The sequence below is a fragment of the Rhipicephalus microplus genome, chromosome 4 (genome assembly GCF_043290135.1).
Source record: "Rhipicephalus microplus isolate Deutch F79 chromosome 4, USDA_Rmic, whole genome shotgun sequence".
NCBI classification, from domain to species: Eukaryota; Metazoa; Arthropoda; class Arachnida; order Ixodida; family Ixodidae; genus Rhipicephalus; species Rhipicephalus microplus.
The window spans coordinates 69,262,878-69,274,476 of NC_134703.1; positions in this window are offsets into that span (position 1 = coordinate 69,262,878).

The following is an 11,599-nucleotide window of genomic DNA, read 5'->3' on the forward strand; positions in this document are numbered from 1 at the left end:
CTGTTGGAACGGTGGTCCTACGAAGAAAACCGATCGTGCAAGAGCAACGGTCAAGCAGATGTCGACAATGGTCAGCACGAGCCGAGCGAGCGAAGCCCAGCACCCAGTACCCAAGCGGTGGCGATGTTGCTTGCCAACGATGCTCTTTCTTCTTCACAATATATATATGAGTGTGCGTGTGTGTCTGTGTATTGTTTTCACCTTACTTTTGTTTTCACCCAGGAACGAACGGGCTCCTTGATGACTGTCTCTGAATGCCTCTTCGAAACTGCTGGCATCGATTTTGTGCGGAATCTCATCTCGAGGTGCGATGAAACTCTAAGCCTCGCTCACATACCCACTTTTTCTGCGCTAACCAGTTGACAATGCCTTATCTTGCCTTGTATGCCTCTGACTCCTGACCCCGTAGCACGAATAGAAGCATGCATTCTTTTGCCTTCCTTCGTCTATTCTCACCCGTTTGTTTCATAGCCGTATTTCCCTTTTCATCATACGAGTCGCATACCACCTTACGTGTCCTTTTCTGCACCTAGTAGGCGTATATAGCCTAGAACGAAACGTAAGGTTATGGGCTCCGATTTGCGAACAACATAACACGGCCTAATACCTCTTGCTCCCGGCTTCTCTCCCTTCCTTCTTTCTTTTTTCTTCTTTCTATCTCTCTCTTCGTCTCACTTATTATTGTCCAACCCAAATGTTTTGCAGTTCGCAAATTCTATCAGCGTCGTAGTTTTTTTTATACATTCACTCGTTCCCAATCTTCTGCATATTCTCTCCCTCCTAATGTCTCGATAGGTGAGGTCAAGATTTTCGACCTCGCATAGCTGTTCAAAGCTTCCGGAATAAGAGTAGCGATGGGGCCCCAACTTCCGCTTTCCTCACCAAGATTTTCTTTTGTTTCCTTTTCCTTTACCTGCAGACTTTTTGTCCTGAATTGTCCACCTCAATTTCCGTTCTCGGCTGAAAAATCCTGACGCAGCTGCGTAATGGAGAATATAATCCCTCTAGTGTTTATCGTTCTTATCGCGTAGCGCGTGGGAAACGTGCGTCTGCATTCAACATCTATTGATCCGTCTCGGTCTGTAAATCAATCCGTGATCGCACATAGAAACACGCTCGTTTATCACGGTGGTGAGTGTTCGTAGTAATATTTTGTGCCGCACATCTGAAACACTATGGAACGGGAGGAGTGCATGGGTTCAAGCTTGTCTGATTGGATACTAGTTTCTCGGTGCTTTCCTATTTCACGCGATAAGTTCAATTTTTCCTTTGCTCTCTTAGGAAAAAATGGTGGCCGCCAATAAAAATAACACTATAGGCAAAATGATTAAATATTCAAGCAATGTTCAGTTTTTTTAAAGGATACTGCTCTAAATGTCTCAGTTTCTTATTTACCCATCTTGACAAAGTGCATCGCAAGAAAACCGCGGTAGACCAAACAAATAGGATTACAGACGATTGATAATTACTAAAAACAGCTTTTCTTCACTGATAGCATGTTCTGGTGTTATGTAAGCAACACTTCACATGCCGTATTTGCTCCGCATCGCAAAGGTCTGCAGATATGGCGCAAGCCCACCAAAAAATTTGCCGTAAAGTTATTTCTGCCTGCAATGCTTCAGGTGTTTTTATTTTTTTTGTCTCTATAGGATCATTTTTTGTTGTTTCTTTTTTTCTTCTCTGCTCATCTTTCAACACATGCGATCACATAAAAAACATTCACTTTTGTTCCTTAGTCTAACGTGTATTCACCCGTAGGTAAACGTACATCACTTCATTTTCTTGTGCGTAGGTCTCAATATATGCTTCTTGATGTCAAACAGTGTGGTCTTACGTGGTGCCAACTGCCGAACAATATTCAAGCTCGAGAACGGCAATGCGTGCCACACGCATTTAGCATTTGCACGTGCTGTGAATGTCCACGCCGAAAGTCCGACATTACTGCTGACATACTGTGTGCGAAAACCACGATGCGATCACTAGCCATACCACTAGAAATATGCACGGACATGCAGCCATTGATTCTTTTGGTACACGAGCAATCCTGCGCACTACCCTGATTGTAATGTAGGAATTGGCCATTGGTATGAAACCCATGACCTCGTGCTCACCAGTAACATACTCTCAGTCTCTGATCTATAGTGCGTAGTACTACAATCTGGTTGAATATTGTGATAGGACGCAAGTAATATAAGCTAGCTCAAAAATTTAAATATACTTCCACTGGAGCCTTTTTTTTAGAATATGGCGTATCTCTCTGTTTCCATTACCACTTTACTACCACATGAACTCCTGTTCAGGCTCGCAATCATTCTGCAAAGCGACATTTCTAAGTGGTATCAAACCCATGACCCGGTGACGTGGCCAAGCTGTGGCACGCTGGGCTTGTGCCCTAACTCCCGAACTTTTTTTGCGCCATTCTATACAGAGTAAAAATGAACACTTGAAGGGGTGCCCCCTATAACCGAAATAAAACAGATGCCTCCCAACATAAAAAAATTACTTACACCTTTGCTAAGACTTCTTGTGTATCTACGCAATGCTGTTAGCAAGTATGTCTTGTGTTCGCAATACCTAAAACATATAGCCCTTTTTTAGACAATGAGTCTGGACGCCTGCATTTGACGCAAAGGCTTATTTATGCGCTAAAGTTTTTCATATATAACGAGAGAAAACTGTCACTTTGACAAGAATGAGTGTTTCATGAACTTAGCTTCTATTAGCGTGGTACATTTAAGATTGAAACACAATACAGGCATGAATATAAATGTGGGCGAGCACAGCGCCTACCTTTCTCGTTACGTCTGTGTCCTGTTTCATTCATATAAGTACTGTGCTATCAAGCTAAGTTGATGAATGACCAAATCACGAGTTACAACACTTCTGAGTGTGTTATATCTAGAACAGTACCCTTCGCAAAACTGATATTTCAAATAATCTCTCTTAGTACATCTAGCACTATTGGAAAAAAAACACATCTCGCTGATATCGTTCAAAAAACGTAAAAGGAAAGTATTTCAGGAGGAAATACTCAGCTCTTTTGTTATATTTCGTATAAGACTTCGGAGATAACTGAAGGACTTACTCTCAAGTGCTCTGCGTCTGAAAGCCTACTCACTTCAGTGCACAATGAAGCGAAGTACATCTTCGCTTCATGGTCGTACATTTTCAGAACTGCTCTTTAGCGACAATTCAGTTCTGATTTGAACTTCTTTTTATTCTTCCTTCAACACAAAGCAAACATCAATCTAGGTTAAGTGAGCGTCGTTTAATGTATGACTGGAGGAAGAATCGGCGTTTCGCTGCGCTGCATCGCCTGCCATCGCGTTCCCAACAAAACAAACTAAAAACAACCATAGAGAACTGCCCCATGCGGAAACCTTGATCCTGCGGACCAAGCTTTCCGCTTATGTGAAGGGACATATTGAGACTTGAAGTGTAAAGGTCGTTGTCCGACACGCCGAAAGAACGCTGGAAATCACGAACACTGGTTGGGTGATTCCTATCTGTATATGTGGCTCCACTGTAAAAAATTTCAAGAAGTGTTGTGTTTTTGCCCTTTGTTTCCTGTTTCTATTGTTTGTCTACATTAAATTGTGCACAATTTACAGCTGAACTCACTGGATGATTTTAATCAATGTGCTCACAGATTATATTCTGTGTATATTGCTTTAGAAAACCGAGATTCTTCTTGTGTGCCATAAAAACGCCGGTTCACTGGACAGAACCGACGGCGAAACATTCTAACAAGAAACGATAACACATATTCCCATGTGAGCTGCAAGAACCGAAAGAAATGATGGATACTGAGTGGCACGTGCCTGTCACTTCTTTTTATGTCGTGTCACTTGCGTTTGCGAGTAGTTCACGGCGCACCACGTCGGGGTTTTATGGAAATAATTTTCAGGGTGAAGAAACACTCTGTAGTCTCCACACACTTCGCATTGTGCAGGCTCCTCTGTGGGACCTACCAACCTTAATTCGTGCCTTTCGGTGATTTTACTCGTTAACAATGATGATGGTGAGGGGCTAACAACGACGAACAATGCAGAACCTCGATAGCTGGGCCCAGGGTACGTGAATTGATCCGGCTCATTGATGCGACTAGACTGAGAGAGAAAGAGGAATGAACTAATGCGGGGGATGTTAATCAAACACTGAATTGCTTTAGCCACCCTACATATGGCTTGACCAAAATGGAAATAAATAAATAAGATAAAGAAAGAAGAAAAAAGGAAAAAAGAGAATGGTGTACACAAATGAATATTTATTAAAATGAATACCTAATTTTTATAGTTTGATATTTATCTAGGACCCAAGCACATCGCGATAGTCAAAGAAAGAACAGCGTCATTCCACCCCTTTCCTATGATTTATTGCTCATTTGACACCTCGTTCCTTTGCGGTCTGTCGAGGATACAGGGCTCAAACCGTTGCTGGAAATCACCTTTCGCCAGTTCGCGTGCTCAAAAGCATGAAAGCGTGAACGTAACGAATCTTTCTCAGTCTACCACACTTTCAATAATACTGGGACATTAATTGAAAACTCATACATGCCCCGCTAGGGCAGAGATTATCCCGTGTGTTCATCTACGGCATGTCACAAAATACCAGACTCATCCGCTGCACAATATTATCAAGCATTCCAGACATAAGACACCTAAAGACTGTAGCTTCGCAACAGCAACTACTTCCATCTACAGGTTTTCCCTCTCGCTTTAATCCAAGTGCCAGCTTAAATAATCTGCACGCCAAGGAAATAATCTGAGTGCCGAGCTCTTTAACCCTTGTGCCAAACATTTAATCCAAGCGCCAACATATTTAATCCAAGCGCCAACTCACTCAGGCCACGTGCCATTGAGTTTAATCCAAGTGCCACCGTGTTTAATTCAATTGCCAACTACTTTAATTCAGGTGCCAGTCAGTTTAATCCACGCACAAAAACCAGAATACGGCGAGTAAAAACGGCAGTGCAATTGAAATGCAGTTCGTACAGTATAAGAGAGAATAGTCGAAGGGTAGAATAAAATATTATAATTTGTATTTGCCGATAGTATTCGTGAAAAAAAAATTACTGCCATGGTTAGCATGAGCCATGTTTGGAGTGCTTATACTTTGCTATGTGCAAGTTTGTATAATGAGTGCTTGGCCCAGGTGAAATAATTTTATTTAAAACAAAAAAACGCAGGAATATATTACTGGATATTTTACAGTGCAATGAACTTGAGTGTCCGTCACTAAAGCTCATAATTGGCCTTGGCACACACTATAACATTACATGACCAGGACAGGTCATGTAATGCGACGGACAGACTATGTTTATCGGAGTGCCAGAATGCATGCCAAAATATTGAAAACCTGGCCGTGGGCAGTGATGGGTCAAAGGCAGCTACGTAATCAAGAAATTAGGAGGCCGTCGCACGGCACAGTGAATTAGAGATAATTCCAATATGTTTTTGTCCTGCAGTGCACATAAAACGTAAACTGATCATCCTGATGTGGCAATGGAAGTTTTATCTTACAATAATACTTGCTCTTAGCTTTTCATTGCAACAAAATTAAATGTCTTCAAAGATACGAACAGTACTGATTGTTCGTTAAGCTTGGTAGTTTTGTGACGTACTTGACTAACGCGATGAAACGAACAAAGAGGAAACGAAACAATAATAACACGCAATTGACCTTGGGCCCAGCTTTCTTTTTTTTTCTGTACGTGTTTTTTACGCGGCATTATGCATCTCATCGCACATTGGAAGCTTGCGGATTCAGTGCAATCAGTAAATTATTGGTTCAGTTCCCCCTCCCCCCTCTCTCTCTACACACACACACACAAAGATATATATATATATATATATATATATATAAGAAAAACAAAAGTGCTTAATACTAATTACTCAAGAAATGCAACATAGGCACAGGTGAGCGTACTTATTAAAACAAAACTGTCTCATTGGGCTCGGAGACGGACGTTCACAAGTCATCTTCACGCAAAGTGGCAGCCACGAAAGAGAAATTGTGCCGATCAAAGGGCGCACAGTCCACACGCTGTATTTGTTCCATGAAGTGGTGAGCCGCATCCAGCAGCAAAGAATGCCTGTGTTCCTTTTTCGTCATGCCTTGTGGTGTCACTAAAACTAAATTACGACGTTCGCTCAGGTAGGCCTTCACGTGTGACTTGCATTTTGAGAACGCTTCTTCTATAGGGTTAAAAAAGGGCCTGTACGCTGGCAGGCACTTAATAGAGTGGAGGGAGTTAGCCAGGGCTGCCTGTTCTGCTCAAGCGTGAGCAGGTGCATTATCAAAACGGAATACAGCTCCGGCATTTGGCTCATCACGTTCTACGCGGGCCGAAACATCGCTGAGGAAATCATTATAAACAACCCAATGAACTTCGTCCACCACAGTTCAGTGAAAAACTCCATTTGCGGACATGCATGCTATAATGTTCAAGTTCGCTCCCTTTGTCGTTGTGGTCATGTGCACAGCTGGTTGTCCTTTAGCTGCCCCGCCGAATTTCCTGGAACACCAGATATTGAAGTTAGTCTCATCCAAATAGAAGCGGCAAACACGCGGTCCATCAGACTGCAGCCATTGGGCGTACAGCATGAGGCTGTGCTTGATATCGTCACGGTTGAGATCTGTAGGCCTCTGCGTCACGAGCTTCATCGAGTAGCAGTGGGCATCTAGCAAGCGATCGACTGGGCTTGCACTGAGTGTTACTCCTGGCATTTTTTCCTCTAGGGCCTCCTTTATTTGCTTTAATGTAAATGTACAGTTTTCGTCGACCATTCGTCTCAAAGCGCTCACGATGTCATCTTCAAACTTCCTTTTTGAACCCCCACCATGCTTCGATCTTTCTCTGTCGGTAGCGGCAATCGATCTTGCTGTTTTATTGTTGCTGCCTAGAGCGTCGGCCAGTTGTTTTAAGTCACCGCCACGCCTGTAGACGTCCACAATCCTAGCCCTGTCGACCACCGATACTCTGCTGTTTTTTTCGACGAGGTTCGTCGGGGTTCTTAAAGTGTGGTCCTTGTTTGCGTCCAGCCATGACTTCAAGCAAAGCTCCCTCTTCGTCTGTCTGTATGAAAACATACGTTTCAACCAAACACTCTTCAGCTACACTAAGCGCCATCTCTTACATGAAAACAGGAGTACCTCCTTTGATGATTTCATTACAACTTATTTCCACATGAACCCAATTAAATGCAAGTTTAGTATTTTTAAGTGGTTATTTCTGATTTCAAGAACGAATGAATAACATCTGTCAGTCACTGTTCTCACTGGGGTGAGCAGACGACTGCGGTAGCCTCAGCGAATAAGTAGCCAAATGCCGTCTGCTAAGCAGACTACACGAATGTATACATATGCGATGGTGTATATCGTTAGCTGGAATGAAGCAGTAGCGATGAAATAAAGACTAACATAGACTCCATGAGCAAATACATTTAAATACCTATAAATGCAATTACTACTCACTCAACTTTTTATTTTGAAGCTATGACACCAAAACACCAAAGTGGCACTGCGCACTTCATTTCATAAGCGCTACCATTTATAGCCGAGAGAAAAGTTCTTCCTGTGACGTCATATTTACGTTATTCTGACATTTATACTATATAAAGTGGCTAACTGTGTGTTTCTAGCGCATGGATTAAACTGACTGGCACCTGAATTAAAGTCATTGGCAATTGGATTGAATACGGTGGCACTTGGATTAAACTTATTGGCACGCGGCCTCATCGAGTTGGCGCTTGGATTAAATATGTTGGCGCTTGAATTAAATGTTTGGCACATAGATTAAATAGCTCGGCGCTTAGGTTATTTGAATTGCGTGCAGAATATTTAGGCTGGCACTTGAATTAGAGTGAGAGGGAAAACCTGCAGTTACTCTTTATTTTCACTGCCAACTACGAATACAAACATGGGTGCCTAGTGTCCTAAGCTCGCAATAATGACAGCAGCCGAAAAATCAGTTTTCTTCTTCACAAAATACGCTTCGTTGGCGTTTTCCCAAAAAGTTTCGCTCGGCAGCAATTGAGTCATAGTTAATTGCCTATTAAAGCCGCAACATTTCGTGAAATTCTTCCACCAGTTATTGGTCTCGTTATATGTAGAGAGCAAAAATAACATTTTTTCTCTCAACGATAATTCTGATTACTCCATTCGACTATTTGTTAGCACAGAAACGAATGGCCAGAAGCGCCTACTACATTTTCCTGCGCGTAAAATATCAACTGTTCATCTATTCCTCGCCCACTCCTTAGAGGCGCTCCCGCAATGCAGTTGCCTCGTCAGAAAAAAAGTGAAAAATCGAATGTAATTATTATTGAGGTCTCTGAAAGGAGAGACGTTCAACTGACAGCACTTTCACGCCCCTCACTTCAAGTAAAGGGGCGTTTATATGGTTAACTATACAATGAGAACGTAATTAGGGGGGGGGGGTGTACTCGAGCATCATTTTTAGTGCTGGATGGGCGGATATCGGTGGCCGTGTGTCTATACTATTTAAGCATTACGAATGAGATAAAAGAAGTTCGTGTCCCTAACCAACGTTATGCGTGTTGTTAAAACAAACAAAGAGGGATGCTATATGCGAATATAAATTCTCCTGAACAAAGAAAAAGTGATGGCACCACCGTCTCCAGCAACCGCACGGTTGTTTTCTCAAGTGCCAAGCACACATTTGGAATTCCCCGGCCGCTGCCCGCAACTGCGCCCAGTTTTACAACCTCAGCTTCCTCCAGCCTTCCTGGCCGCTGCTGTACGGTTGAGCCCCCTCCCTTTAGGGCTTTGTTGATTTTTGGTGGACTCATGCACTACAACGAAGAACAGCCTCGATAGCCGTCGCATACAATTCTTTGCGGGACCTTCGTTCTTCGGTAAGGAGTATTCCTTACCATCCTTCCTTCCTCTGTCTCCTCTTGTTGAGACTCCTCCTCTTCCTTTGTTTTACGTCGTGCACCTCATTTCGTTCAGTGATCGCGCTGTATTTACGGCACCTTGTCAGTGTTTCCTCCATTTACTCCTCTTTATAGCTCTGTGACGTAATTTGCTGCTAAGTACGTGATACTTGGCCTGATTTCTGTCTTTTGTCGCTTTGCTCCTGATCTGCCCTTGAGGAAGCCATGATTAGAAGAGTAATTAGGCTTTCTTTATGACGTGCCCATTCGTTCCCTATCCTGTTCATCGCCACATCCTCCAGCTTTTTATTTTGCCGTGTAAGACCAACTTTCTGCTGACCTTAAAATTTACGTTCGATTTATTTTATTTCATTCGATCTTCTACCTTAACAACTAAAACATTACTTAGTGTTTTCTTTTTTGGAATATCTTCTGGATATTAGGGCTAGCTCGACGCGCTCATCAAAGGTGTGTGCTTGGTGCCTGAATATTCGATTAACGTTTAGTAGTCGACGTGTGTGGGTGTGTTTTGTGCCGGTAGGTGGTACGGGTGCTTTTTACCTTCGTTTGTCTCCTAAGCTCTGCTTTATAGCAAAGTAGGAAACTGAATGTTTACCTTACATTTACTGAGCATCTCCACCTTCTACTCACCATTTGCCTTTCGGTTTTTGTGGTCCTATTGAGCATCCGCGTCGTAAATGAGAAATACCTTTCATGTGCACATGTCAATAAGTATCTCATGCAAGTGCTTAATATTTATGCCATCTGTTCTGAGAAAAAAAGATATTTTTTGATGTATATATATATCAAAATAAATGCCTAAAAACAGAGATAAAAAGCATACGGTGACAGGTGTCGCCTTAGTTGCTCCTATTATTGTTTCACATTTGTAGCGTGTCGTTTCGTCGTCCAAGCAAAATTTCGGAACGTATGCTTGTATGCCAAGCATCACCAAATTCCTCCTTTTGAAGTTCGCACGACTTTTTTCGGTCATTTTTACCAATGTGTAAAACATCATTATCGACAAGAAATGTATAAGGAAAGTGCGAAGGGGCAGATCACTGAAGGAGGCGAGATGCGATCCTGTGTGTGTCACCATGAGTAGTCGTGTCTACTATGAATTGCGACATGCCAGGCATGCTCAAAGCAGCACCAGCAATGTATAGAGGCAACGGCATCGAATACGATCAGTAACATACACAGTTTCGACTACGTACTGGTAACTCCAAAAGAAATTTCACAGTTCCCCGTTCGAACCCTAAACATCGTGTCACAACTGAAATTGAACACCACTGTATGCCTCCGACGACGTTACAGGTCTGCAGCAACTAGTTGTTCGGCTACATTGTCCTACTTGTTGTATTTATGAAAAAAATGAACCGCCGAAAGATTTAGGCTGCGTATTAGAACAGTTGTACCTAATCTGGCCGGCTTTTTCATGAGCATCTTGCTGTTAAAAAAATGTCTTTGACAGCGATTTTACAGCTCCTCAGGCACTCCTCTCCCTGTATAATCAGAAACAAGGAGCATTTGAGGTACTCGGTTGCCAACGTGTGCGAGAGTACCTGAGGTATTGCAAAGTTGGCGAACTTCGCGCCTAGCCTTTCAGAATAACGCCGTTATTGCTGCCACATGAACGAAAGAAACAACAATTCCTTCGAGGCTGGCCGCTGCTTTTCTAGTAAAGCCATACTCTCCTTTGGCTTCGACAGTTCTGCTTCCGAAAATGGGCATACCTCCATGACCAGCCAACCCCCCTTCCCCGCTACACTCCACGTCCTCATTCCTAATGCATTTCCGCCCGCTTTCACCAGCTGGAGGTAAGCTCTCACTGCACGTTTCAGACAGAGTGCTCTCGCACATTCACACCACTCGCTTTCGCTCTCCCCAATTCCCGCGGCCCGTCTTCCCGAATTTCGCCTCGGGCGCGAAGACATCTTTGTCCCCGACGCATCCATAACTCCCTTCTTTATCTCAGAAAATTCCTTATTCCCGTTCTCGCTTCAATTTTCTTTCCCCAGTCGCAAATTTCCATGTAGATTGAACGCTCGTAATAAATAGGTTGTCTACGTAGTAACATATAGTTGCTTTATGTCTCTTTTTTGCATTCTTCTGCGATATATTTTCCTTAAATGTTCGTGATATTGATACTCAATTTTTAAGAACTTAGAAAATTTAGTCACACTTTATTGGTTATTTAAGGCTCTCTTTTCTCGCTATTACTAGGTGATAAAATTTTTTCCAACATTTTAACTACTTGGCTTTAACCGGAATCCTTCTAACAGCTCTCTACCTTCATCGAATACGATAGCAGAGAATGAACTGGAAGGCCATCTCCACTTGGGTTGAGACGCTTCTCCATATCGCACCAGTGCTGAAACGCTGAGTACGTAATAAAACGTAGTTGTCAAGAAACCTATATGAATAAAGAACGGTCTATTGGATTGGTTAAAAAGAAAAGTGTGCGAATGGAAGAGATGATTTTTTATAGGCTGTGGCAAGGTAAAGAAACATGACTTGCGATTCAGTCAAAAGGGCCAGTTGTTTGGTGTGTGTGGTGGCTTCTTAAGTATGCATGCTCGGTTTTCCGGGGACATGGGCGTTTCCCCAAAAAAGCGTGGTTGTAAGTGGAGTAGTTGTGCATGCCACGGCTATTTTCCAGGCTTCTTCGTTAGGCTGGTCTAATTGTCTCTTGAATC